A 23,169-nucleotide genomic window follows, 5' to 3' on the forward strand; every position below is an offset into this window, starting at 1 on the left:
GTAAATCTAGACATCTGGTAACCCTACTCACAATCTATCTAATGTACCTGGGGCAGGGACCCTTAGATTGCAAGCCCTTCAAGGAGAAGAAATATCTACCCCCCCCCCCTTTTACTAAGGTGCAGTAACCGATTAGCGTGCACTAATTGAATTTGCGAACGCTAACATGTCCATGCACACATTAGCGTTTAGTGTGCGCTAATCGGTTAGCACACCTTTGTAAAAGACTAAATATAGTTTACCTTAAGCTACAACTGAAAAAAAGTGTGGCACAGTGGTTAAAAGCTACAGCCTCAGCACCCTGAATTTGTGGGTTCAAACCCACGCTGTTCCTTGTGACCCTGGGCAAGTCACTTAATCCCCCCATTGTCCCAGATAGATTGTGAGCCTGCCGGGACAGATAGGGAAAAATGCTTGAGTATCTGAATAAATTCATGTAAACTTCTGAGCTCCCCTGGGAGAACGGTATAGAAAATTGAATTTAAAAAAAAAAAAACTTATAAAAATAGAGGCTTATACAGTAAATTTACAAAAATATTTTAGGTTGTAATATTAAGCTCCACAATCAAAGGAGTCCCATGAATAAACCTTTTCTTACCACCATTGTTTCAAGAACAAATTGCTCTGGAGACCAAGCCAAAAGATCAGTCTAATCTTACAGGGACCACCTACATCTCAAGGAAACCTTTTATCCAAGGACCAGCTGACAAGGTGCACGTGTTACAGCTCACCGGTAAATGAGATGATACCATATCGCATGTCACTTGGAACAGAGAAACACTGTGAACAATTTTAACAAGAGCAGCTCAAACAAAGCTGGCTTTCTTGGCTCGCAACAGCTTTAATAATGCATCAACATCCAATTAACCTCATTCGCAACTGAACGTCTAGGATTAAGTGGGTTGCTTCTTCAATGAAGAAGCAAATAAGATTTTTTTTTAAATTACCAAGAGACTCTCATAATAATTTTTTTGTAAGTCCTTGGGTAGAACCCAAATTAATGGACTTAAAACCACTCAACACTGGATGCAATGTACCACACACAATTAATAGTAATTAACTTTGCACGGCATTTGCAACCTTGGCATTAAAGTTTGCATTTTGAATCTTTCTCTGTTGGGAGGAATGGTTAAGAACATATGAGTTGCTATACTGGAGCAGATCGAGGGTCCATCAAGCCCAGTATCCTGTTTCCAACCGTGGCCAACCCAGGTCACAAGTGCTTGGTAAGATCCCAAGGAGATGCTTTAGACCAGTTGTCTCAAACCTGTGGCCTGGAGGCCACATGCGGCCCGCCAAATACTATTTTGAAGCTCTCGGTATGTTTATCATAATCAGAAAATAAAACAGTTTCTTGATCATATGTCTTTTTAGTTATAAATTACAATATTATTAAGACTTAGCCAAAAGGAAAGATTTATAAACTATAGAGTTTTTACCTCACGCAAAATTGTTATTTCTTTAATAAGACATTAGCTATTTTTTCTGAGGCCTTCCAAGTACCTACAAATCCAAAATGTGACCCTGCAAAGAGCTTGAGTTTGAGACCACTGCTTTAGACAGAACCATAGGGAACAAGTTATTTAGCCAAACAGTTCATTTTTTTCAAATGTGGAATCATTCTAATAACCTCTTTTACACCCACCCACCCTCCCCACACACACACATTCTGTTCCACTGCTTGATGATGAAAGTCAGTGATTGTGAGCTTCTTTTACTAAGGTGTGCTAGCGTTTTTAGCGCACGCACAAAATTACCATGCGCTACACCGCGTGATATGCTTCTAGAATAACGCCAGCTTAATGCTGATGTTAAGGTCTAGCGTGCGCTATTCTGCGCATTAAGGCCCTAACGCACCTTAGTAAAAGGAGCCCTGTAATTGTAAGCATGTTCACAGGGGAACTGAGAAGCTTGCATTGTAAGGATGCATGAAACCTCACCATGAAGGATTCCAAACTGTATTTGGGTCAGAGTTGAATCTAACTAATGACAGACCATCAGCTTTCTCCATTGAACCCAACATTACTCATTTACCAACTGTCAGCAGATGAGGTGAAAGGAATGGGGCTAAATCCATACAATGAATTATCTTCAGGACAGAAACAGCGAGAAAGGCATGTCTGTGAACAGCTCTGCAGTCTCTGGATCGCTCCTAACCAGAGCCAGTGTAAGGGTGGTGAGCGCCCTAGCTGAACCTTCAGCCATATACCCCCCCCTCAATTAAATTTTCAGGCCTGTAGCCTGCAGCTCTTTCTGCCCCCCTGCAAGACTTTGATAATTAAACAAAAAGGTCCTATAAAACTACAGGTAAAAGTACACACTGATGGTTGCTTAAATTTTTACAGCTGTAAGGAGCTCTTGTTTTGACTGCAACTGCTCTTAGCTATTCTCAAGAAGTTGCTGCCCTAGGCAACCACCTAGTTTTGCCTAATGGTTGTGCCAGTCCTGATCCAGCCACTTGCTTGCGCTAGGGCAATATCTCTCAAACCATTTTAGCTCTGACACACTAAACGGAGCAAATGTTTTTCGCGGTGCAGTATAATTGAAATTACAAAATTGCAAAACCAATAAAACATTAAATTTAAGTTATTTAAAGTTCTTTAAGCTTTGCATGGGTAATGGTAACAATGGTGAAAACTAACCCCCTCCCTTTACAAAGCCGCGCTAGCGTTTTTAGCGCCAGCCGCCACGGGAACAGCTCCGCTGCTCACAGAATTCCTATGAGCGTCTGGGCTGTTACCGCCATGGCCGGCGCTAAAAACGCTAGCGCGGCTTTGTAAAGGGAGGGGGGTAAAGTAGATAGAATAGAATTGCTCATCAATGCGAAGGATGTGCTTGTTTTTGAATGCAAATTAGCTCAAAACCCAGCTGAACAGTTGACAAGCAAACACGCATTTCATCATCCACCCTCTGCAATCGTTCTCTGTTTTAAAAAATTTCTGTCAGAGCTGGAAATCCAAATTCACAAAGATAAGAAGATCCAAATAGTTTAAAAAAAAAGTTTTGAGTGCTTTGTTGCTCAAGTTAGGGTAACTACTGCAAAAAAAATAAAATAAAATAAACTTACTTGCAGTTAGTTTTCAAGGACCAATCACGTCAAAGAATGATGCTTGTTTTGGGTGGTTGTATCCTTACGTGCACAGATGCTCATAAGATTGACAGACTCTTGCGTACATGACGTACGTGTCATCTATTCTAGTGTATACTTACAAAGGGAATTTTTTAAAATAAAATTCTAGAATCTCTTCTGGGCACATCACTGTGCCGTGGCATACAGTTTGAGAGACGCTGCACTAAGATAAGCACTTGCCATCCCAATCCAAACTTCCTCACATATTACCGCTTACTGATTCTCTCAGAAGCTTCCTCATGATCTGCAAGGGAAAATGCAAATGAAAAAAAAAAATAAAAAAAAAAGCCCTGGCACTTACTCATTCTGATGCAGACACACTGCAGCCCCGACTCGCACAGTTATGAACAGATTGATCCAGATGGCTTGGAGCATCCCCAGCGTCAAGCCCTCACAATAAACTTGGTCTGCTCTTTGCACAGGACTAACATGGGAAAACCCCTCCCTGCACGGACACATCAGGAAGCTCCTCACAAAAAAAAAAAAGCCCAGAATCTGAAGGAAACCGTTCCAAAAAAACACTTCTGCCATAATTAGAAAGCAGAGTTTTCTTGCAGTCAATAGCATGTCCTCTCCCTCCCTAGTTCCAATATTGAGAAATTATTCTTCTGCTGATTCTACTGCTATAGATTCTGCACTAAAACGTTCATAAAAAAAAGTCAACAATGCATTCACAAAAACACTTCAAAGCAACAATTCAAATATACATAATTAAATGCTGAACTTTTTAAAAGAAGAGATTGTGGTGCCAGAGCAGACTAAGACACTGATTATTACATATCTATAAAAAAAGCTTCAAATATAAGAATGAAAACAATATATCGAAATACAAAAAAGTATGTCATTTCTTGTGTGCCTGCCAAATCCCCTTTGTATTTAAATAAGTGCCTATTATTTGAAACACCCTGGCTATACAGTTCTAGTTTAATCCCTGTTAATGCTTTAATTCCTCCAGTACTATGATTACACCCTCCATGTCTTGTGTCTGCAAAAGTGACACCAAGTAAAAGGTGCAGTCCAGTTTTCCTTTAGAAAACCCCCCAGAAAAATCATACCTTACGTAGACACCATGCTTCAGTCATCTGAACTTCAGCTAGCCAGTGTTGCATGAAGTGCTCTAAACTGCCTTCTCAAATGCCCTCTCTTTGCATTCAGGACAGACTGAGGAAATATGCAAAGGCTCCCTCTTTAAAATCATCTCAAACTTGCCCATAACAATGATGTCAACAAATGGGGACTATTGTGTCCGAATAATTTAGCAAGTTCTCAAGGACTGAGAAGTGGCCATTAACATATGAATTCACCCCCAATTCTCCACCTAATTTAGGAAGAGCCAAGGAGGTCTGCTAGGTCCTATCAGCCCACAAGAGATAGGAAAGTATAAATAAATAAAAACTGTGTATTCTTTCTTTAAACAGTAGGTTAATAGAATTATTACAGTGAAACCAGACACAACTCAAAGGTAAGCTCTACACAGTAGAGTGAAAGTTTAAAAGTGTCATAAGAACTTAAGAGAGGTTAGATCAATAGTACAGGGAGCTTAGCATCTGTGAAACATCTTGCTTTACAAGTTGCAAAAAATTATGCTAAAAAGTTTTAATTTCTGGAAGATGGGAACCATTTTTTTTTTTTTAACTTAAGAAATAAAGGGGTCCTGACTTACTTGGGTCTTAATAACGTCAAGGCCATTTTTTTTCATGGCTATAAAACCTCTTTATTATCCATTAATTTAATTTATGACTGTGTGCAAATGTTACCACTACATGCAACCATTTAAAAAAATAACTGATGAGCACCCAAGGGGAAATCCTAGAAACGGTGCCCTACCAGTGCCTAAGTTAATTAACAAATGCCATTTAAAATGGCAAACAAAATGCACTGTTCAAGCACCAATCGGACCTAAATAATACACGTTGAAATCACACCTACGTAGGTGCTTTAGGCTGTTGAATGCCACTATGGGCGTGGCTAAAGCTGGAAGCAGCATTAGACGGCCTAAAGTGTTACGTAGGCGTGATTCGTGACAAACTTAGGCACCGTAAATGTAGGACCAGAAAACTCTGGCTTACATTTCAGGTGCCTATCTTTCGTGGAGGTGCAATTCTCTATAGTATGACTGACACACGATTGGCGCCCTATAGAGAATCCGGGCCTCAATACCACCTATTTAGGAGATGGTGAGGGCTCCACATTAACCTTGTGCTAATCAGTTAGAAGGGAATTCATCAACAGGCGCCGAGGTCCGGATTCTATAAATGGCGCCATTTACAGAATTGTGGCCATGTCACAGATAAGCGCCAGAAAAGTAGGCCAGGGTTTTCAAGGCCTACATTTTCGGCATCTATCTATGATAAGAATCTTGACCACAGAGGAACCTACCGATGCCTAAGGGTATTAAATGTACAGCGCTATGTTCGCCTTTCAGCACTTTAGAAATTATAAACAGTAGTAGTAACCACGCCTATTTTACCCTTAGGAGCTAGCAAGCGCCTCCATAACCGCGATTATCCCAGCACAAGCAGGCAGCCTATTCTCATATGTGGGTGACATCATCCACGGAGCCTGGATGCGGACAGCCTCGCAAGCATACTTGCTTGTAGAAAACTTCAGAAGTTTCGAGTCAGCCGCACCGCACATGCGCAAGTGCCTTCCCGCCCAGCACAGGGCGAGTCTCCTCAGTTCTCTGCAGAGCCGAGAAGTCTGTACTTTGACACTCTGCGCTGAACTTTGTTCGCTTCGTGCCTTCTCTCACCGCGGTTTGTGTTCTTTTTAGTCGCGAATTGCTGTGTTAGCCATGGTGGTTTCAGTAGCTTTCCTCAGATCCACTCCTATTGAAGAAATTTGCAAAGTTGCCACCTAGTCCTTGATTCATTCTTTCACCTCTTATTATTGTCTGGATATTTTCTCCAGACGGGATGGCCATTTTGGCCAGAGAGTATTACAAAATGTATTCTCCTAAATTGCCAACACTTCCACCATCCCATTTTAGTTAGCTTGGAGGTCACCCACATGTGAGAATAGGCTGCTTGCTTGTCCTGGGATAAAGCAGTTACTTACCGTAACAGTTGTTATCCAGGGACAGCAGGCAGCTATTCTCACAACCCACCCACCTCCCCTGGTTGGCTTCTCTGCTAGCTATCTGAACTGAGGAGACTCGCCCTGTGCTGGGCGGGAAGGCACTCGCGTGGTGCGGCCGACTCATAACTTCTGAAGTTTTCTACAAGCAAGTCTGCTTGCAAGGCTGTCCGCATCCGGGCTCCGTGGATGACGTTACCCACATGTGGGAATAGCTGCCTGCTGTCCCTGGATAACAACTGTTACGGTAAGTAACTGTGCTTTCCGGTGCCATTTGTGGAGGTGCCATCTTTCTTTAATGACAATTTAATTGCTTTTAAACGACACAATCAATTATCACATTGAATAAAGGCAATTAAACCAATTAAATTAGGCGCTTTCGGTGGCTATTGTAGAATCCAGCTCTAAATGATTTAGTATGTGCTTGGAAACACACTATTATTTAGAAAGCAGTAAACGCTAAGACACCCATTATATTCGTATGGCTGTGTTAGCATTTAGTGCATGCTAACACTGTTAGTGCACACTACAACTGCTTTGCAACCACTGATGAATTCTCCACTTAGTGCATCTATTTTACTGTGCAATAACTTCTTAGCGACCCCAGTCATGGTACATTGGCTCATCGTGCCACTAGAGCTTGCGGGCATCTGAGAAGCTGAAAGTTCAGAAGTTTCACTACCAGCAGGGCCTCCCAAGGCGGACAGGTTTCCGCGGAGATGTCAGACTAACGACGAACCACCCATCAGCGGCAGATGGGCAGTGTTGGAGGCGGAGGATTGGTGTAATGTGATGACGGTGACAACATCGGATTTATACTGCACGGAAGAAAGGCCCAGCAATCTACTGTATTCTGCCACAAAAACTTGATGATGTTCATCAAGTTGCTAGGACTCGAACACAAGTCGATGGTACCTAACAACTGGATAGTGAAGGAAAACTCACTCTTCACCCCATGACCCATGAAAAAAATGACTAAAATACATGTGCACATTCCAAAATGTAGGATGCTTTAGAGTGTCCTATATTAGGGTTGTTTTTTTTCCTGTCTTAAGCGCATAACGCAGCTTAGTAAAAGGGCCCTTAAGTTCATTGAAAACAACCAACAAAAGAAATACTCTTACAGAAAAGTACAGTAATGAAAACCACTCATAAGACGAGGACACTGGAGACAAAAAAAAAATTGTTACAAATGCACTAAAGTCTGCAATCATGAAAGGGAAACTAATATGAACATTAGCAAGAAAAGAATTATAATTAATTTCAAAATCTGGAAACAGGCTAAGTAATTATTACTGAAAATCCATAGCAGCAGTAAAGGAGGGGTAGAAGATGCAGATACTGATGGACAACACTGGTCTCCCTACTTAAAGAAGGATATAGCAATACTGGAGAGGGTGAAGAGGAGAGCGACGAAGCTAGTTAAAAATATGGAGAAATTGAGCTACAATGAAAGCCTCGGAAAACTGGGATTGTTCGCCCTTGAGAAGAGAAGAATGCGCGGGGATCTGATAGAGACTTTTAAAATACTAAAAGAAATCGACAAAATAGAGCAAGAAACAACGTTATTCACATTGTCAAATGTGACTCGGACAAGAGGTCATGGACTGAAACTAAAGGGAGACAGGACCAGGACAAATGTCAGAAAATACTATTTCACACAGCGAGTGGTGGACGCCTGGAACGCACTCCCGGAAGAGGTTATGGCGGAAACTACCATTCAAGGATTTAAGGGCAAGTTGGACGCACATCTTCTTGCAAGACACATTGAGGGATACGAGTGACTAAGGTTCTCATCGGGGAACACCTAGCTGAGCCTCCGCGGGTGCGGACCACCGGACTAGATGGACCCACGGTCTGATCCGGTGCAGGCATTTCTTATGTTCTTGACAGCTATAAAGAAAGAAAAATATACCAAACTGCATTAAAAGTGTCCTTAGGGCTCCTTTTACAAAGGTGCGCTAGCGTTTTTAGCGCACACAGCAAATTAGCGCGCACTAGCCAAAAAATTACTGCCTGCTTAAAAGGAGGCAGTAGCAGCTAGCGCGCATCTAAAACCGATAGCGCACCTTTGTAAAAGAAGCCCTTAGTGTAATCCTTACGTGGGTCATTTCCGCATGCTATTACCACTTTTATTGTAGAGGTAAATGGTTGATTTTTCTATTTTTCTATATTAAATGTCCATGCACTAATTTCCCCATTAGTGCAAGGGCCCTTCCACCATCTATTCTGTAGGCAGTAAGACCCGGATCCTATAAAGTCCGCCTAAAATTAGGCGCTGATATCGGCACCGATTCTATAAAAAGAAGGTGCCCATTATAGTTCAGGCCTAGCATCACCTAAGCTTGCTTGGGCGGTGCTCAGTGTCCTAACATTTAGACGCATCACATTTATGCCGGGGTTTTCTTTGCCTAATGTTAGGCACCAATATCGGAGCCTAAAAGCACCTATTTCACAGAGGCGCCTAACTCGTAAACAAGTCCATGATACATCCTTAACAAAGGAAAAAAACTGCAGATACAATGTACAAGGTGTTAAAAGCTGATCTTTATTAAGAATGAGAAAATGTAGCATTCAAAAATGAGTAAAAATACATAAAAATATAAAAATTGGGCTTCCACCGTACGTATGAAACTAAACACCACTAAAACTAAATTCCTATGGTTTGGCCCTATTGTATGTAACTTACCTTCTTCTATACCAGGGATCTCAAAGTCTCTCCTTGAGGGCCGCAATCCAGTCGGGTTTTCAGGATTTCCCCAATGAATATGCATTGAAAGCAGTGCATGCACATAGATCTCATGCATATTCATTGGGAAATCCTGAAAACCCGACTGGATTGCGGTCCTCAAGGAGGGACTTTGAGACCCCTGTTCTATACGATTCATCTCTGGTGATAATCTGAAGATTGAATTTTCATCTAGAATTCTTGGGTTCGTTCTGGATTCTACTCTCTCTTTAACTAATCAAATTAATAATGTATCGAAAAAAATGGTTTCTCAGTTTACGGATGTTGAGGAGGGTACGTTGTTTTTTTCCAACAACATCATTTTGCCGTGCTAGTGCAGGATTAGCTCATCTGGATTATGCAAATTCTCTTTACATCAGTTTAAGGGCAATTTAAGGAGATTGCAGCTTATTCAGAATACAGCTGCCAAATTAATTTTGGGTAAGAGAAGATGTGATCATGCCACTTCATTGCTGAGGGCGTTACACTGGCTTCCGGTGTATTGGAGGGTCCAGTTCAAGTGTGCTAGTGTGGTATTTAAAAGTCTATATGGGATTTTTTTTTTTTCCCCATTACTTACACTTTTCTTCAATTCGCAACACATAAATTTAAATGAGCATTTCCGTCTATTAAGGGTATTCGAACTTTAGGAAGGCTCATCCACTTTCTGGCATATGCCTTGGTAAAAATCTGGAATGACCTTCCTCCAGAAATTAGATCCCTTTCCTCTTTGACTTGTTTCAGAAAAACTTTGAAGATGTATTTGTTCAAGAAATTCTTAACTGATGAATAATGGTTTGTTATAGTTGTACTCCTGTTTAATTATTGTTTGCTCCTACCCTTTTGGGCTAATTTTGTGAACCGGATCGACTCCCCTTCAGGGAAAGACCAGGTACATAAAACTAAGGATTGGATTGGAAAATTATGGTTCTCAGGTGTGAATCCGTGGGACCTGACACGTTCCGTGTTTCGGAAAACACTGCTTCCTCAGGGGTCCAAATGCGTATACAACAAACCAAAGAACCCAATAAAACACAGGAAGCTTGAAAAGACACGCAAAATCTCTAATCCAGCAGCAGCTAAAAGTGTTTGCGGGCAGCGAAATCGAAAGCGATACATCCTAACCACGCCTACCTTTATTGAAGGAACTTTCGGGGAAATTCTATAAGAAGCGCCTAAATAAAGAGGTGCCTAAAGTTAGACACCTAACTTACCCCTTCTTTTATGAAACCACGTTAGGGTTTTTTTTATCGCCGGCTGTGGTGGTAAAAGCTTCAACACTCATAGAATTCCTATGAGCTAGGTGCCTATCTTCTTAGACACAATTCTATAAAAGATAGGCGCCTATCACATGGCACTTAAGTGGCGCCTAACATCACAGTAGGAGTGTTTAGGGACAGAGGAAGACTTAGGAACCAGTAGGCATGATTCTCTAAAGCAGTGTTCTTCAACCTTTTGACACCTATGGACCAGTGGAAATAAAATAATTATTTTGTGGACCGGCAGTTGAAGCACACTGGGCTAAGTCGTGGGCCAGACCCCGCCCATCTCCACCCAATCTCTACCCCAGACCCCGCTCCTATAATAGTACTAATTGTAACACCATTTTTCCCATTCATTTTTCATATATACACACACAAAATATAATCGTATTAACAACAAAATTAAACTACACAAAGCACACTGTATGCTTCTCAATATTCATTTCTACCAGAGCACAGATAACCCCATGCAAATATGGGACAAAAAAATTAAAAGTACTAATATATACAAACGAACCCTAAGATGCAAGACTCTGCATGCAGTACAACCCCAGAGGAAAAGAAACAAATGCATTTCTTCCTGAACAGACAGAAGATGTAAATCAATCACTAAATTCAAAAATAAAATCATTCCCCCTTCTGTTGTTGTCTCCCTCTCTCCATGCTGTGCCTTGCCTTCATCAGGCCTGCCCCCCGGTGTTACCTTCGGGCCGGCTCCCTCTTCCTCAGTGCTGCAGTGCACAAAGCCGTGGGCAGCGGCTCTTCGCGCATCCCGCGCCTCATCTGGAATCTTCCCTCTGATGTTGCGACGTCAGAGAGAAGGCTTCCAGTTCAGATGCAGGACATGCGTACAAGCCTCTGCCCACGGCTTTTTGCACTGCAGCACTGAGGAAGAGGGAGCCGGCCCAAAGACAACGTTGCATCGATCACACCGTGAACCGGCGGCTGAAGAGTACTGTCTGGGGCTCGATGCATGTGCTGGCCCTGTAGACTGGCAGGAAATTTCCGCGGGCTGGTACCGGTCCATCGACCGGCGGTTGAAGAACACTGCTCTAAAGGATTTAGGTGCCTATAATATAGGCCTTTAAAACCCTGGCCTACATTACAGCGCCTAAGTTTTAAGTTAGGTGCTGCTAAGCTCGATTCTGTAATGATCGCCTAAGTTTGATTGACATGAAATACATTACATTACATTAGAGATTTCTATTCTGCCATTGCCTTGCGGTTCAAGGCGGATTACAAAAGAATTACAAAAAACGTATTACATGAAGAAGTCTGGTAATTTCTAGAGGAGATAAGGAATAGATGAAGTTGCTTTGGGGAATTAAACATCGTCAAACAACCCTGCCATCCCAAAAGGATCAATTCAGAGAGCAAAGATGTAGTCGTCATAACAAAGCTGATGACAAAAGAAATGACGTTTTTACAGTTTCTTGAAAGCCAGCAAACTTTCTTGCTGCTTAATGAAAGAAGGAAGCTTATTCCACTCATCTGGACCACTACATGAAAACACCTTTTCTCTTACTGTCTGCAGACTTAACTCCTTTCTAGAAGGTATAATCAAGTTCCGCTGTGTTGGCGAACGAAGCTTTTGCATCCCAGCATAAGGTGATTTGTGTGTGATGATCATGCTTTATGCTCTGCGGCCAATGGTGGCTCTATCCAGCAACTCCGTGTTGCTCCAGGCTAGTACAACACATTTTGTTTGAAAGAAATCTCACTGGCAAAACCAATAAGGCAGTTGATGGATAGAAAGCAAGATTCTTGAAGTCTGCATATCTACACGGATTTAGATTTAGTTCACACTTTTTTTCAATAGTAGCTCAAGGCAAGTTGCATTCAGGTGCAGTAGGTATCTGCCTGTCCCCCAAGGGTTTACAGTCTAGCAGTAAGCTGCATAACCCATTAGTGCAGTGTTTTATGCTTGATTTTCCTATGCTAATCTTTCTCCATGATGCAGGAAGAAAGATTAGCACAGGAATATCAGCATAAAACCACCGGGGTAGCAGTGGGTACGCAAAATGCAGGCACATTGTTGCATTACAAATTGCTTCCTAATGCCTTGTACATGATACAATTATAGAACAATGTGTGATGTGTGCACTTGGCAAGATTCTAGAATGTGAAGGCTCAGGTCGCATAGCACGGGGGGAAGAACATGGGCAAGTCCCGCACTTTTGCACATAATTTATAGAATATTATGTTATATGATAAAGCGCAATATTTAAATGCTAACATTTATGCCTGATTTTTATATGGTGTAAGTCAGGGGTGCTCACACTTTTTGGGCTTGCGAGCTACTTTTTAAATGACTAAGTCAAAATGATCTACCAACAATAAAATTAAAACAAAACACAAAGCACACTGTACGCATAGAAAATGTTAATCATCATTCCTATTCCAGGGTTTTTCAAAGAGGTCAAAGCAGATGACTCTATGCACTATCACCTCAGTAACAACCATACAAAAATAGACAAATATACCCCCCTCCCTTTTTACTAAACCACGATAGCAGTTTTTAGCGCAGGGAGCTGCGCTGAATGCCCAGAGCTGCTCTCAACACTCATAGGCTCCCTCCTCTAAAAACCTCTATTGCGGTTTAGTAAAAGGGGACCTTAGTGTAAAATATAGACAGCAGATATAAATTCAGACACATTTTGATCACTAAATTTAAAATAAAATCATTTTCCCTACCTTGTCTGGTGATTTCATGAGTCTCTGGTTGCACTTTCTTCTTCTGACTGTGCATACAATCTTTCTTCCCTTCTTTTAGCCTGTATGCTTCCTTTCCTCCAGACCTCATTCCTTCCCCCAACTTTTCCTTCCTCTTCCCTGCCCTTTCTTTCTCTCTGCCTCCCTTTCATTTTTTTCTGTTTCTCTTCTTTCCTTCTGTCTCCCTGCCTGCCCTTTTTCTTTCTTTCTCCCTGCCCTCCCCCAAGCCACTGCCACTGCCATTACCATCGAGGACCAGGACCCAAACGCCACCAATAACAGGCCCCAAGCTCTCCCTGCTTCGGCCAACCAGCATTCCTCTCCCCGACGTCAATTCTGCCGTCGGGAAGAGAAAGGCTGATCAGCCCAAGATCGTGATCAACCTATTGGGGGAAATGCTGCCGGGTCCTGCCTTCGCGGAAACAGAAAGTAGGCAGGACCCAGCAGGAAGAAAAACAAATGCTTCACTAACCTGTCTCCCGCATTAGCCGGTAGCGAACGCTTGCTTCAGGGCTCTCAACATGTGCGTGCCGGCTTCCCTTCTCTCCCCCCCCCCCCCCCGGCCATAACTTCCGGTTTCGGAGGGAAGAGAAGAGAAGCACGTTAGAGCCCGGAGCATAAGTTCGCTACGGGTTGAAATCTCCAAGCCGGTTTTTTGGGTTTTTTTTTAATGTTCAGCAGCGGCAGATGACAGCTGGGCGGACCGCCCAGCTAAAAGGCCCTAGGGAGAACACTGGAGAGGAAGGCTGATCGGCCCATAGATCAGGACGGCAACACGAGTCTATCACAGAGCCCGGGATGGGCTCCGCGATCGACTCGCGTTGCCTTCCTGAGCTACTGGTCGATCGCGATCGACGCGTTGGGCACCCCTGGTGTAAGTGATAGCGCCTCAATGTTGACATGCAAACACGGATGTACGCTTTATTCTATAATGGAATCTGGGCTTCCAGACATGGTTATAGAACTTGTGCTCAGCGCTTTGTATTTTGGCATCCAAATTTGGGCAACCTTTATAGAAATGACCCCTATGGGGGAAATACTATAAATAGTGCTTTACAATCAATGCCAAAAGAGACATGAAGTGCCACTCTACAGAGGGCATGAGCCAATTCCTGTGCCTAACTGGGCACCAGATGTACGCCTGCTGAAATCTGGTATAAATGCAGGTGTCTAAGTTAAGTGTGCTTACCCCATAGTCTATAAGTATGTGGGTAACTTTTCAGAATGCCCCTGACATGCCCATGCCCCTCCAAAAGTTTTGGGAAATTTCCTAAAAGAGAAGTCCAGAAGCCATCATTGAGATGATTTGGGGAAATCCCACTGCTTCTTCCTAGGATAAGAAGAATAGAATCTGTTTTGCAACTTGGGATCTAGCTAGATGCTTGGGACCTGGGTTGCAAACAGGATATTGGGTTTGATAGACCTTTGGTCTATCCCACTAATGCAGCTCTTATGTTCTTATGTGAGCCAAGTATAGGACAATCAAACCATTGTGACATCACTGATGAAGTTGGTTCTTAGGCATTGGTGGAATGAGGCATTATGACATCACAATCTCAGATCTGGAATGTTGCTACTCTTAGGTTTCTGTCTGGTACTTGGGACCTGGGTTGGCCACTGTTGGAAACAGGATACTGGACTTGATGGACCTTCGGTCTGTTCCAGTATGGCAATTTTTATGTTCTAATGGGATATGTACTATGGGAGTTACGCACCCTGCCTTATAGAATAGCATGCAGCCAGATGAATGCATAAATGTTAATGGTAATGGATGCTAATTAACATCAATAATGGTTAACAGCTAGTAAACACTAGTGCTGCCTGATTTACGATTCAAATCGATTCACTTCAGGTGAATCGATTCGAATTGATTTGGTTTTTGTAAAAAATCAGCCTCCCGATTCAGTGACTGAACCTCCCCCTTGTTCTCTAAAGCAGGAGTGGCAGCGCTGCCTCTTGCTGGCTGGCTGCTCCTGCTTTAGGGGGCGAGGGGGATCAGTCAGGAAGTGCTGCGGTATTTGGCTTCCCCCCTGGCCTCCCGCTCTTCCATTTACCTAATTCCAGCAGTGGAGCAGCCTGTAGAGAGGATAGCTGGTGCTAGTGATCTTTGCAAGCTGCCATCGGCCTCTGGAGCTGTCATTTCCTCTGCCGCGATCCTGCCCCTACCCTCTCTGCACCAGTGCATTCAGGTTCAGTAGGTCTTCCCATCCCTGAAAGCTTACAATCTAAGGGACATAGTTACTAACATGTACTACTGTTAACAAGTGTTATTTTACCACTGGCCAGTTATTTTAGCACAGGCTCGTTTATACAAGGAGACCTTGCTACTAATAATTGGGGTTAAGAGCAAAAAACATGTCTTAAGGGTAGCCCACTAAGCCCCTATGATTGTACCTGAGTCAATGGGGATGGTGGGGGGAGATTAAGTGACTTGCCCCAAATCATAAGTGTAGGTGCCTTTTATCATATGTCGTTTGGGTGTGATGTTGTAAGACATTTTGGGATGCAGTATGGCAACGAGTTCAAGATATATTTGGATTTCATGTCGAGTTAACATATAAAATTGTTATCTTGCGCTCAGTTGCTTTATCTTATCTAGTACAAAATAACAAGGTTAAATTGTTTGACGCTTTCACGGGTTTAGCTATTCAGCATGGTTTATTAGAATGGAAAAAAGTACTTTCTCAGCATGGTGGTCTGGAACTTGCTTTAATTCGCAAATATGAGGAGGTTGCTGCCATCAGACGGAGTAAGGTTCCATATTTCCAAAGGGTTTGGGCACTTTTAGATGATTGTTGTAATCCACATGTTGTATAGATTCTCTCTGAACTTTGTACTTCCAATTACATAGAAACATGATGGCAGATAAAAGGCCAAATGGCCCACCTAGTCTGCCCATCCGCAGTAACCATTATCTCTTCCTCTCTCTAAGACAGCGGTCTCAAACTCGCAGCCTTTAACTGTTAAAGGAAAGATTTATAAACTATTAAAGAGTTTTACCTCATGCAAAATTGTAATTTCTTTAATAAGCCATTAACTATTTTTTTCTGCGGCCCTCCAAGTACCTACAAATCCAAAATGTGGCCCTGCAAAGGGTTTGAGTTTGAGACCACTGCTCTAAGAGATCCCACGTGCCTATCCCACACTTTCTTAAATTCAGACACAGTCTCTGTCTACACAACTTCTTCCGGGAGACTGTTCCATGCATCTACCACCCTTTCTGTAAAATTGTATTTCCTTAGATTACTCCTGAGCCTATCATCTCTTAACTTCATCCTATGCCCTTTCATTCCAGAGCTTCCTTTTAACTGAAGGAGATTTGACTCATGCGCATTTACGCCACGTAGGTATTTAAACATCTCTATCATATCTCCCTTCTCCCGCCTTTCCTCCAAAGTGCACATATTGAGATCTTTAAGTCTGTCCCCACACACCTTATGATGAAGACCACGCACCATTGTTCTATTTTTGCTGTAAAAGGGGTATTAATGGGTGATTTCTGTATTGTTTAAAATCAATAAAAATATATATATTTTAAAAAGTAGTATCAATGGAATGTGACCTGTGGCTCTTCTGAGTCTCAGCCCACTGCTCTAACCATCAGGCTGGTTTCCACCCCCAAGAGGAACCAAGTCTTAAGAAGATTCCCTACGACAGGCTTAGCTAATGATGAACCAGAAAACAATGGTATCAATACTCTAGTTTGACTCCGATACATCTGGGGAGGATATGTGTGGGGGGTAAGGTTGTTGGTTGTTTGTGAGCCCTTGTAATAAAACTGAGATCTTCTATTTTACAGCATGAAATGTTTGTCTGTAATAATCTTGTGCTCCTATGTCAACACTGGGATTGTGGAGGGACAGGTCAGTAGAGGGCAGATAGGACTGTTTTATGGTAATTGAGAAGACTGACCAGCAGTTAGAGTTAGAGAGTTAAGGGGAGACAGAAATCAAACCTGTCCTCGCAAGCAATCTCTTCTGTCTTCGCAAGTAATCTCTTCCATCCCCATAAACTTCAGAAGTAGTTATTTCATTTAATTATGTTACTGAATTAGAGGCTCCGGTAGAGACCCATTTACAAATACACTATTCATTTGGAAATATTAATTGGGAAGAATACTTAGTTTGTAAATGGGTCTCAGCCAGAGCCTGTAATGTAAATGTAAAATATAAATATCCCAGTTCATGAGGACCTAAAGCTATGTCAGCTTAAGACTTCTCTGAAGATGGCCCAAACTCCCTTGATCAAGCTTGGGAGGCAGTAAAAATATCCCTAAGCCACAGATGCTGGCTCCTCAGTGGCTCGAGGATGCTGCCAATGACTGCTATGCTTGATAGAAGGGAGTTCTGGCCATCTTTGGAAGAGGTCCTCAGTTGGCGGTGCTTGGGGATTCCCACCAGTTACAGCAAGGATCAGCAAGTGCTAAAGAAAGAAATAAAGAAAAACAGAAATGCATTTCCTTTTTTGTTGAACAAGGTACAAAGACATTTGTTATATACATTTCACAAAGCTAATGTATTTCAGTCAATAAATTCCTTTTTTTTACCTTTGTCGTCTAGAGATTTATTTTTCCAACAAGTTGATTCCAGTTTCTCTTTTTTCTACAAATTCTTCTTCAAGTAGTTGTTGTCCATTGGTCTTTTCTTCTCTCTCCTATCTTGTTCCATTCCCTCTCTACAACTGCCTCTGACATATTAACCTTTCCATTCAGCTCTTTCCTCCTTTTTTTCTTCCTAAGTCCATTCAAATTTCACCCTCTTTCTCCCTTCTCTTCACTTTTCAGCTTCCTATCAAATTTCCATCTTCTCCTCTCACCCACTCTTCTGTCCCCTTCCATCTTCAGTCTACTCCCCATTACTGTATTTTCACCCACTATAATCACTATCCTCTGCTCATTAATTTTCCTGGCAACCCTCTCCTCTCCCCCACCTCTCCCACATGGTGTCACCATTTCCATCATGCCACGTTTCTCCCTCCCTTCCCTCCACCATCATAACAAACATTCCTCCCTCTTGCATCCTTTTCCATCTGCCCTACCCTTCTCTCTCCATAACATCCAATATTTCTCCCTCTCTTCTCTCTACCACCATGTCCAACAATTTTACCACTTTCTTCTTTTCCCCATGTGCACCATCTCTCTTTTCCTCCTGCTCCATGCACCCATGTCCAACCATTCTCCCTTTCCCTTCCCACTACCCAGTCCATGCAGCATTTCTCTTTCCCTCCCTTCCCACACTTCCAGCTCGTGCAGCATCTCTCTTTCCCTCCCTTCCCACCACTCCAGCCTGTGCAGCATCTCTCTTTCCTTCCCTTCCCACCCTTCCAGCATCTTACCCTCCTTTCCCACTCCTCCATGGAGCATCTCTTTTCCCTCCATTCCAATTACTTTAGCATCTCTTTTACCCTTCCTTTCCACCCCTCCAGCATCTCTCTTTTCCCTCCCTACCCATCACTCTAGCATTTCTCTTAGTCTCTCCCTTCCCACTCTCCAGTATCTCTCGTACCCTCCCTTCCCACCCCTCTAGCTCATGCAGCATCTCTCGCCTTCTTCCTCCCATAGCCCCTGCAGCATCTCTCTTACCATCCCTCCCCTCCTCAGACCATATAGCTTCCCTCTAACATGTATTGCATCTGAGGGAAGGTTTCTTTCTGATGCAAAATGCATCAGAAGGAAGTCTTCTGGGTTAGCTGTCTGCAGAGTATAAGAGAGCTGCTGGTGGTGTATTGAAGCATCGCTGGATTCAGAGGCTGGCTGGCCAGGTACACTCCTGTGGGAACTCCCAAGGACCATCCTCCATCCCCATGGGATCCCCATGAGTCTGGGGGTCTCAGCAAAATCCAAGGAATTCCCACCAACCCTGCTCCCAAACAGCTCTTTAGTGTTAATTCCATTTCTGACAAACTTTTATATGTGGAAATAAGGATCAACAACCCAAAGATGCCAAGTTATCCAGTTCCAGGCTGCAGTTATTTTAGGACGGTCCTGGATTTCTGACCACCCCATCCCGATACATTATAGGACTTGCAGCACCGAATTCAATGGGAAGATCAGGCACTATAAATCCCACATTGCTTTCGTATATTAAATTCAAAACCAGGACTGGCCAATAAATTTCCAGCAAGGAAATGAGTAATTTGGCATCCTGGACTAACAATGTAAAAGTAGTAATAATAATATATTTGACAAGCTTTCAAGAGTTATCCTCTCTTCATCAGGCCAATGGACAAACATACAGACAAACCAGGTTAAATACTACAAATTCATCTAGGTTTTAAGTTATCTACAATCCTCGCCCCCTTTCAATGAGATATATGCAGACAACCTAATGGGAAGGATAACTCTTGAAAGCTCGCTTAAGGTATACTGTTATTCCAATAAAAAGGTATCATTTATGGCTTAGTTCTTGACCCTTACTTCCACATATCCTTGTGGACAAATGCAGAGCTGGCAAGTTACCCAGTTCCAGGAGGAAGACTTTTGGCCAGACCTGGTTTTGAACTTGCTTCCCAAAGAAGTGTAACATTTATTGTCCCTGATTCTACTTGCTGCTCTCATAATGCAACAGGCTGGGGATGTGAGAAATTCAGGACTGGCTCACATCCTGGACTGGTGTCACGTGGCAGCTCTGCAAACCTAGCAATCACAGTTCTACTGCAAACTTTCAGACTGGGAGGAACAGCCGACATAGCTGTCTTTTTTTACTTCCTGTGCGGTATTAAAAAGGTGTAGCCTTTCTGCCAGCCTAAAAAAAGCCCCTGGAGCTGGGCTGTTAGGCTTCAAAGGCCAGTGAGCAGCTTCCTCTCCAGAGCTGCAAATTTAACCATGAACACCTAGATCAGATTTCCTTTTTCCTATTTCTAAATGACTTTGCTCTTCACCCCCACCCACTTCCAATCCCACTCAAGACATAATTAGCAAAGGCAATTTATTAGTACTGGATCTGCAGATTCAAAGTGCACCTATGCTTTTTTTTTTTTTTGGGGGGGGGGGGGCATTTAAGCATGGAGCAGCTCCGATAAAAATCTGGTGCTAAGTCTGCCAAAAAGTTAAAGCAGCAGAATACCTACTGGCTTCTTTCTCAACTAATGCACCCTATGCTGATCTTATATATATATAAATAAGCAGACTAAGGAATATATCATCTGTTATACTTTTAGAATAAACTTTATGCACCTTTCATGTGTACGATAAAATGTGCCAAAAACGAACAAACATAAAAACTAAGGGTCGATACTCAGCTGACGGGGCTCAGCGTTTTGCTGACCACTGCTGGTATTATGCCCAGAAATTCAATGCTGGGCCACGAACGGGCTTTGACATTGAATTTCTGGGTTTGTGAAGCTGACTAAAGCATAGCTGGTTAAGTGTAATATTGAGCATTTAATGAGCTATGAGGCACCGCATAAAAATAGGACCATATAAGTGAGTCCTATTTATTCGGTGACAAGCTCAATATTGATACTTAACTAGCCAAGTATCCATTCTGTTCCCGGAATGCCTTTAAAATGGCCAGTTTTGCAATTAGGCCCGGGATTCTCATACCAGTTTTGGAATTGCGCCGACATGAAAGACAGGCACCGGAAATGTAGGCCAGGGATTTCCAAGCCTACGTTTCTGTCGCCTATCTTCACGTGAATTGCACCTTTGCAGTTGCTTTAGGCTGCCTAATGCCACTTCCAGCATTGGCCATGCCTACTTTGGCATTCAGGGCCTAAAGTGCCTACATAGGAGCAATTTTAGTGCCGATTTTCTAGGCCTCAAATCTTGGTTAAAAACGCCATTTAGACAGCACCTAGAAAATCGGCGCTAGTTCGAGAATCTGGGCATAAGTGCTAACCCAAAATTTTCGGCGGTGCTTCCTGGTTAAGTGCTGGTGAAAATGACCAGTTAGTTCCAAACGTGCAATTTACTAATCTGGAACCTTGCTTTGAATATTGACCCACAGGTCTTTATCCAGTAATTCTACTCTTCAGCCTTTTGAGGTTTTACACTTTATATGTATTCAAGTGATTCAAGAATGGGTTTTGGACAAGGATCAGCAGAGCAGTGCTCGCCTTTGTTGAGATACAAAATGCTGAGAAATGCCAAAAAAGGCAGTTAAAAAAAAAAGAACTTTATGCATTAGTCTTGTAGGAATACAAATTGGAGCTGAAATAGCACAAGTCTGAATCCAATCCAGTCAGTAGTATAGCCATCCCAATATTTTTCAGTCTCTTAGAAATGAAGTGAAATGAAACTCAGAACAAAAGAAAAATGTTATATTTTGGTTTAAAAATGTCAAAAAAGGACCTAAAGAATTTGACCTGGGGATCTACATAATACTGGACCTGAGATTCAGCCTACCTACCAGCTATTCCAGGAGTCTTGGATGTTTCAAGTCAGCGGTTCAATAAAATTATACAAATTTTTTTACGCACAAAGCTGTGGGAGAAGATATTTATATTGTGCTCACCTTAGATTTGTAGGAGTCTGCTCCATGTCAGAAGCACGGTGGATTGTATGTGTACTGGTGATAAAGCAATTTACAGACAGTTAACGCTTCCTATCAGGATTAAATCTGAATGGAACATACTCTGTGTACAGGGTGGCGAGAGGAGCCAACCTTCTCTGGAAGGCATTGTTATTATCAAGGGTGAACACATTCAAAAGAGGAAAGGCGTGAGCAAAACTGGGCCCCTCAAGGCCTGCCTTTTGTTTCAGTCAGGTGGAAGACTGGCGGGAGGCGGCTAGCTTCCTAACTATCCTTTAAACAGGCTAATTATATGCAACTGCATTTCCATAATACACATAATCAAATACACACACCCTTTATGGCTCGAATTGCTAAATGTGGTATACAGCGTGAGTTAACTAGAATTACTTTAAAGAAAACTAAAGAGAAGGTATAAAAACTTGACTATGAATAAGCGGGTATCACATTCTATTTTATATATGATAACATAGTAAATGACAGTAGATAAAGACCATCTAGGGCCATATTCACTAAGCTGACCGATCGTGTCCCGACCAGTTTGCAACCCCAACCCGATTCACTAACCTTCTGGCCGATCCTGTCTTCATCCGATCCGATCCGCACATGCAACTGAGGGGAAATGCATTTGGCAGCAATTCACTAAACAAACCAATTGGGCTGGCTGATCCAAACGCGAGCGACTGCTGAGGACCAGTCGCTCGCGTCCTTGCCGACTGTCCCGCTCTCTGCCGCCCTAAAAAAAACAATCAAAAGCACCCTGCTCTCTGCTTCCCCAGGTCTCTGCTGCCCTGCTCCATTAGCCCAGTGCAGGATTCCCTCTGGCAGCCGAACTCCCCACTGCCTGCTCAGAAGCCCCTTCTGCGAGCCCGCAATTTTAACCCGCGGGTTAAAAGCGGGGCTGCACTACGGCAAAGATGTTTTCTCCAGGGATCTGGGGCAAGATGTTTGAAATCAGCAGGACGGTCTTCTTAGGCAAAACCACAGACTACACGGCGGGCCTTCCTTGCGCGGAGAGCATGCACAGACTATCTACAGGCAAAGAAGATGGTCTGCGCATGTGTCGGGTTCGCTGTTCAGTGATCCATGCAGTCGGTTGGGGGCGTGATTCCGATCCCGTCATGAACCTCACGTAATTGAATTGCTAACGGATCGGATCCACGAGGTTAGTGAATCTAGCCCCTAGTCTATCCAGTAAGTTGGTTAAAAGGGTTATACCTCTTTATACGAGGGTAAATCAAAATGTAAAGGCAAAATACATTTAACGGCTTTAATATGAGAAATTGAACATATCACTTTTTCACATAGTCCCCATGCAAGATGGCACATTTGTTGCATCGTTCAACTAGCTTCTGCATTCCTGCAGAGAAGTTTTCCGGCTGCTCCTGAACCAGGTGAGCACCGCTTCCTAAACTTTATCATGCAAAATATCTTTTGCTCTCCAGGTTACAGTGATGCGTCCAGGTCTCGTCGCCGGTGACAATCCTCCTCAGAATACTCGTATCTTCTTCGTACCGTCTCAGGAACTGGGTCGCAACCTCCACACGCTGTTGCTTGTGCAGATCAGTAAGCTGTTTGGGAACCCATCGTGCGCACACTTTCCTGTATCCCAAGTCATCATGCATTATGGCAAATGTAGATGCATAGCTGATATTCAAATTTGCAACCAATTGGGACACTGTTATCTGTCGGTCCTCTCTAATCAAGGCATCCGCCCTGCCAATGTGCTTTTGTGGGTGTGATGTTGATGGACGACCAGAACTACTTTCGTCAGTTATACCTGTTCTTCCC

General features: G+C 42.9%; 1 protein-coding gene across 6 annotated transcripts in view; it reads right to left on the minus strand.

Moving 5' to 3' along the window:
* Nucleotides 1-23,169, minus strand: part of PRICKLE1 (prickle planar cell polarity protein 1) — a 237,088-nt gene that overhangs the window by 51,808 nt on the left and 162,111 nt on the right. The window contains exon 1 of one of the 6 annotated variants that reach the window (XM_033958669.1): nucleotides 3,432-3,452. The exons of the other annotated variants lie outside the window; for them this stretch is intronic. The gene's annotated coding sequence lies outside the window, so the exon portion shown is untranslated. Of the gene's footprint in view, nucleotides 1-3,431; nucleotides 3,453-23,169 lie in introns of those variants that run through there. 6 annotated transcript variants of the gene reach the window in all.

The sequence above is a fragment of the Geotrypetes seraphini genome, chromosome 9, assembly GCF_902459505.1.
Source record: "Geotrypetes seraphini chromosome 9, aGeoSer1.1, whole genome shotgun sequence".
Classification (NCBI taxonomy): domain Eukaryota; kingdom Metazoa; phylum Chordata; class Amphibia; order Gymnophiona; family Dermophiidae; genus Geotrypetes; species Geotrypetes seraphini.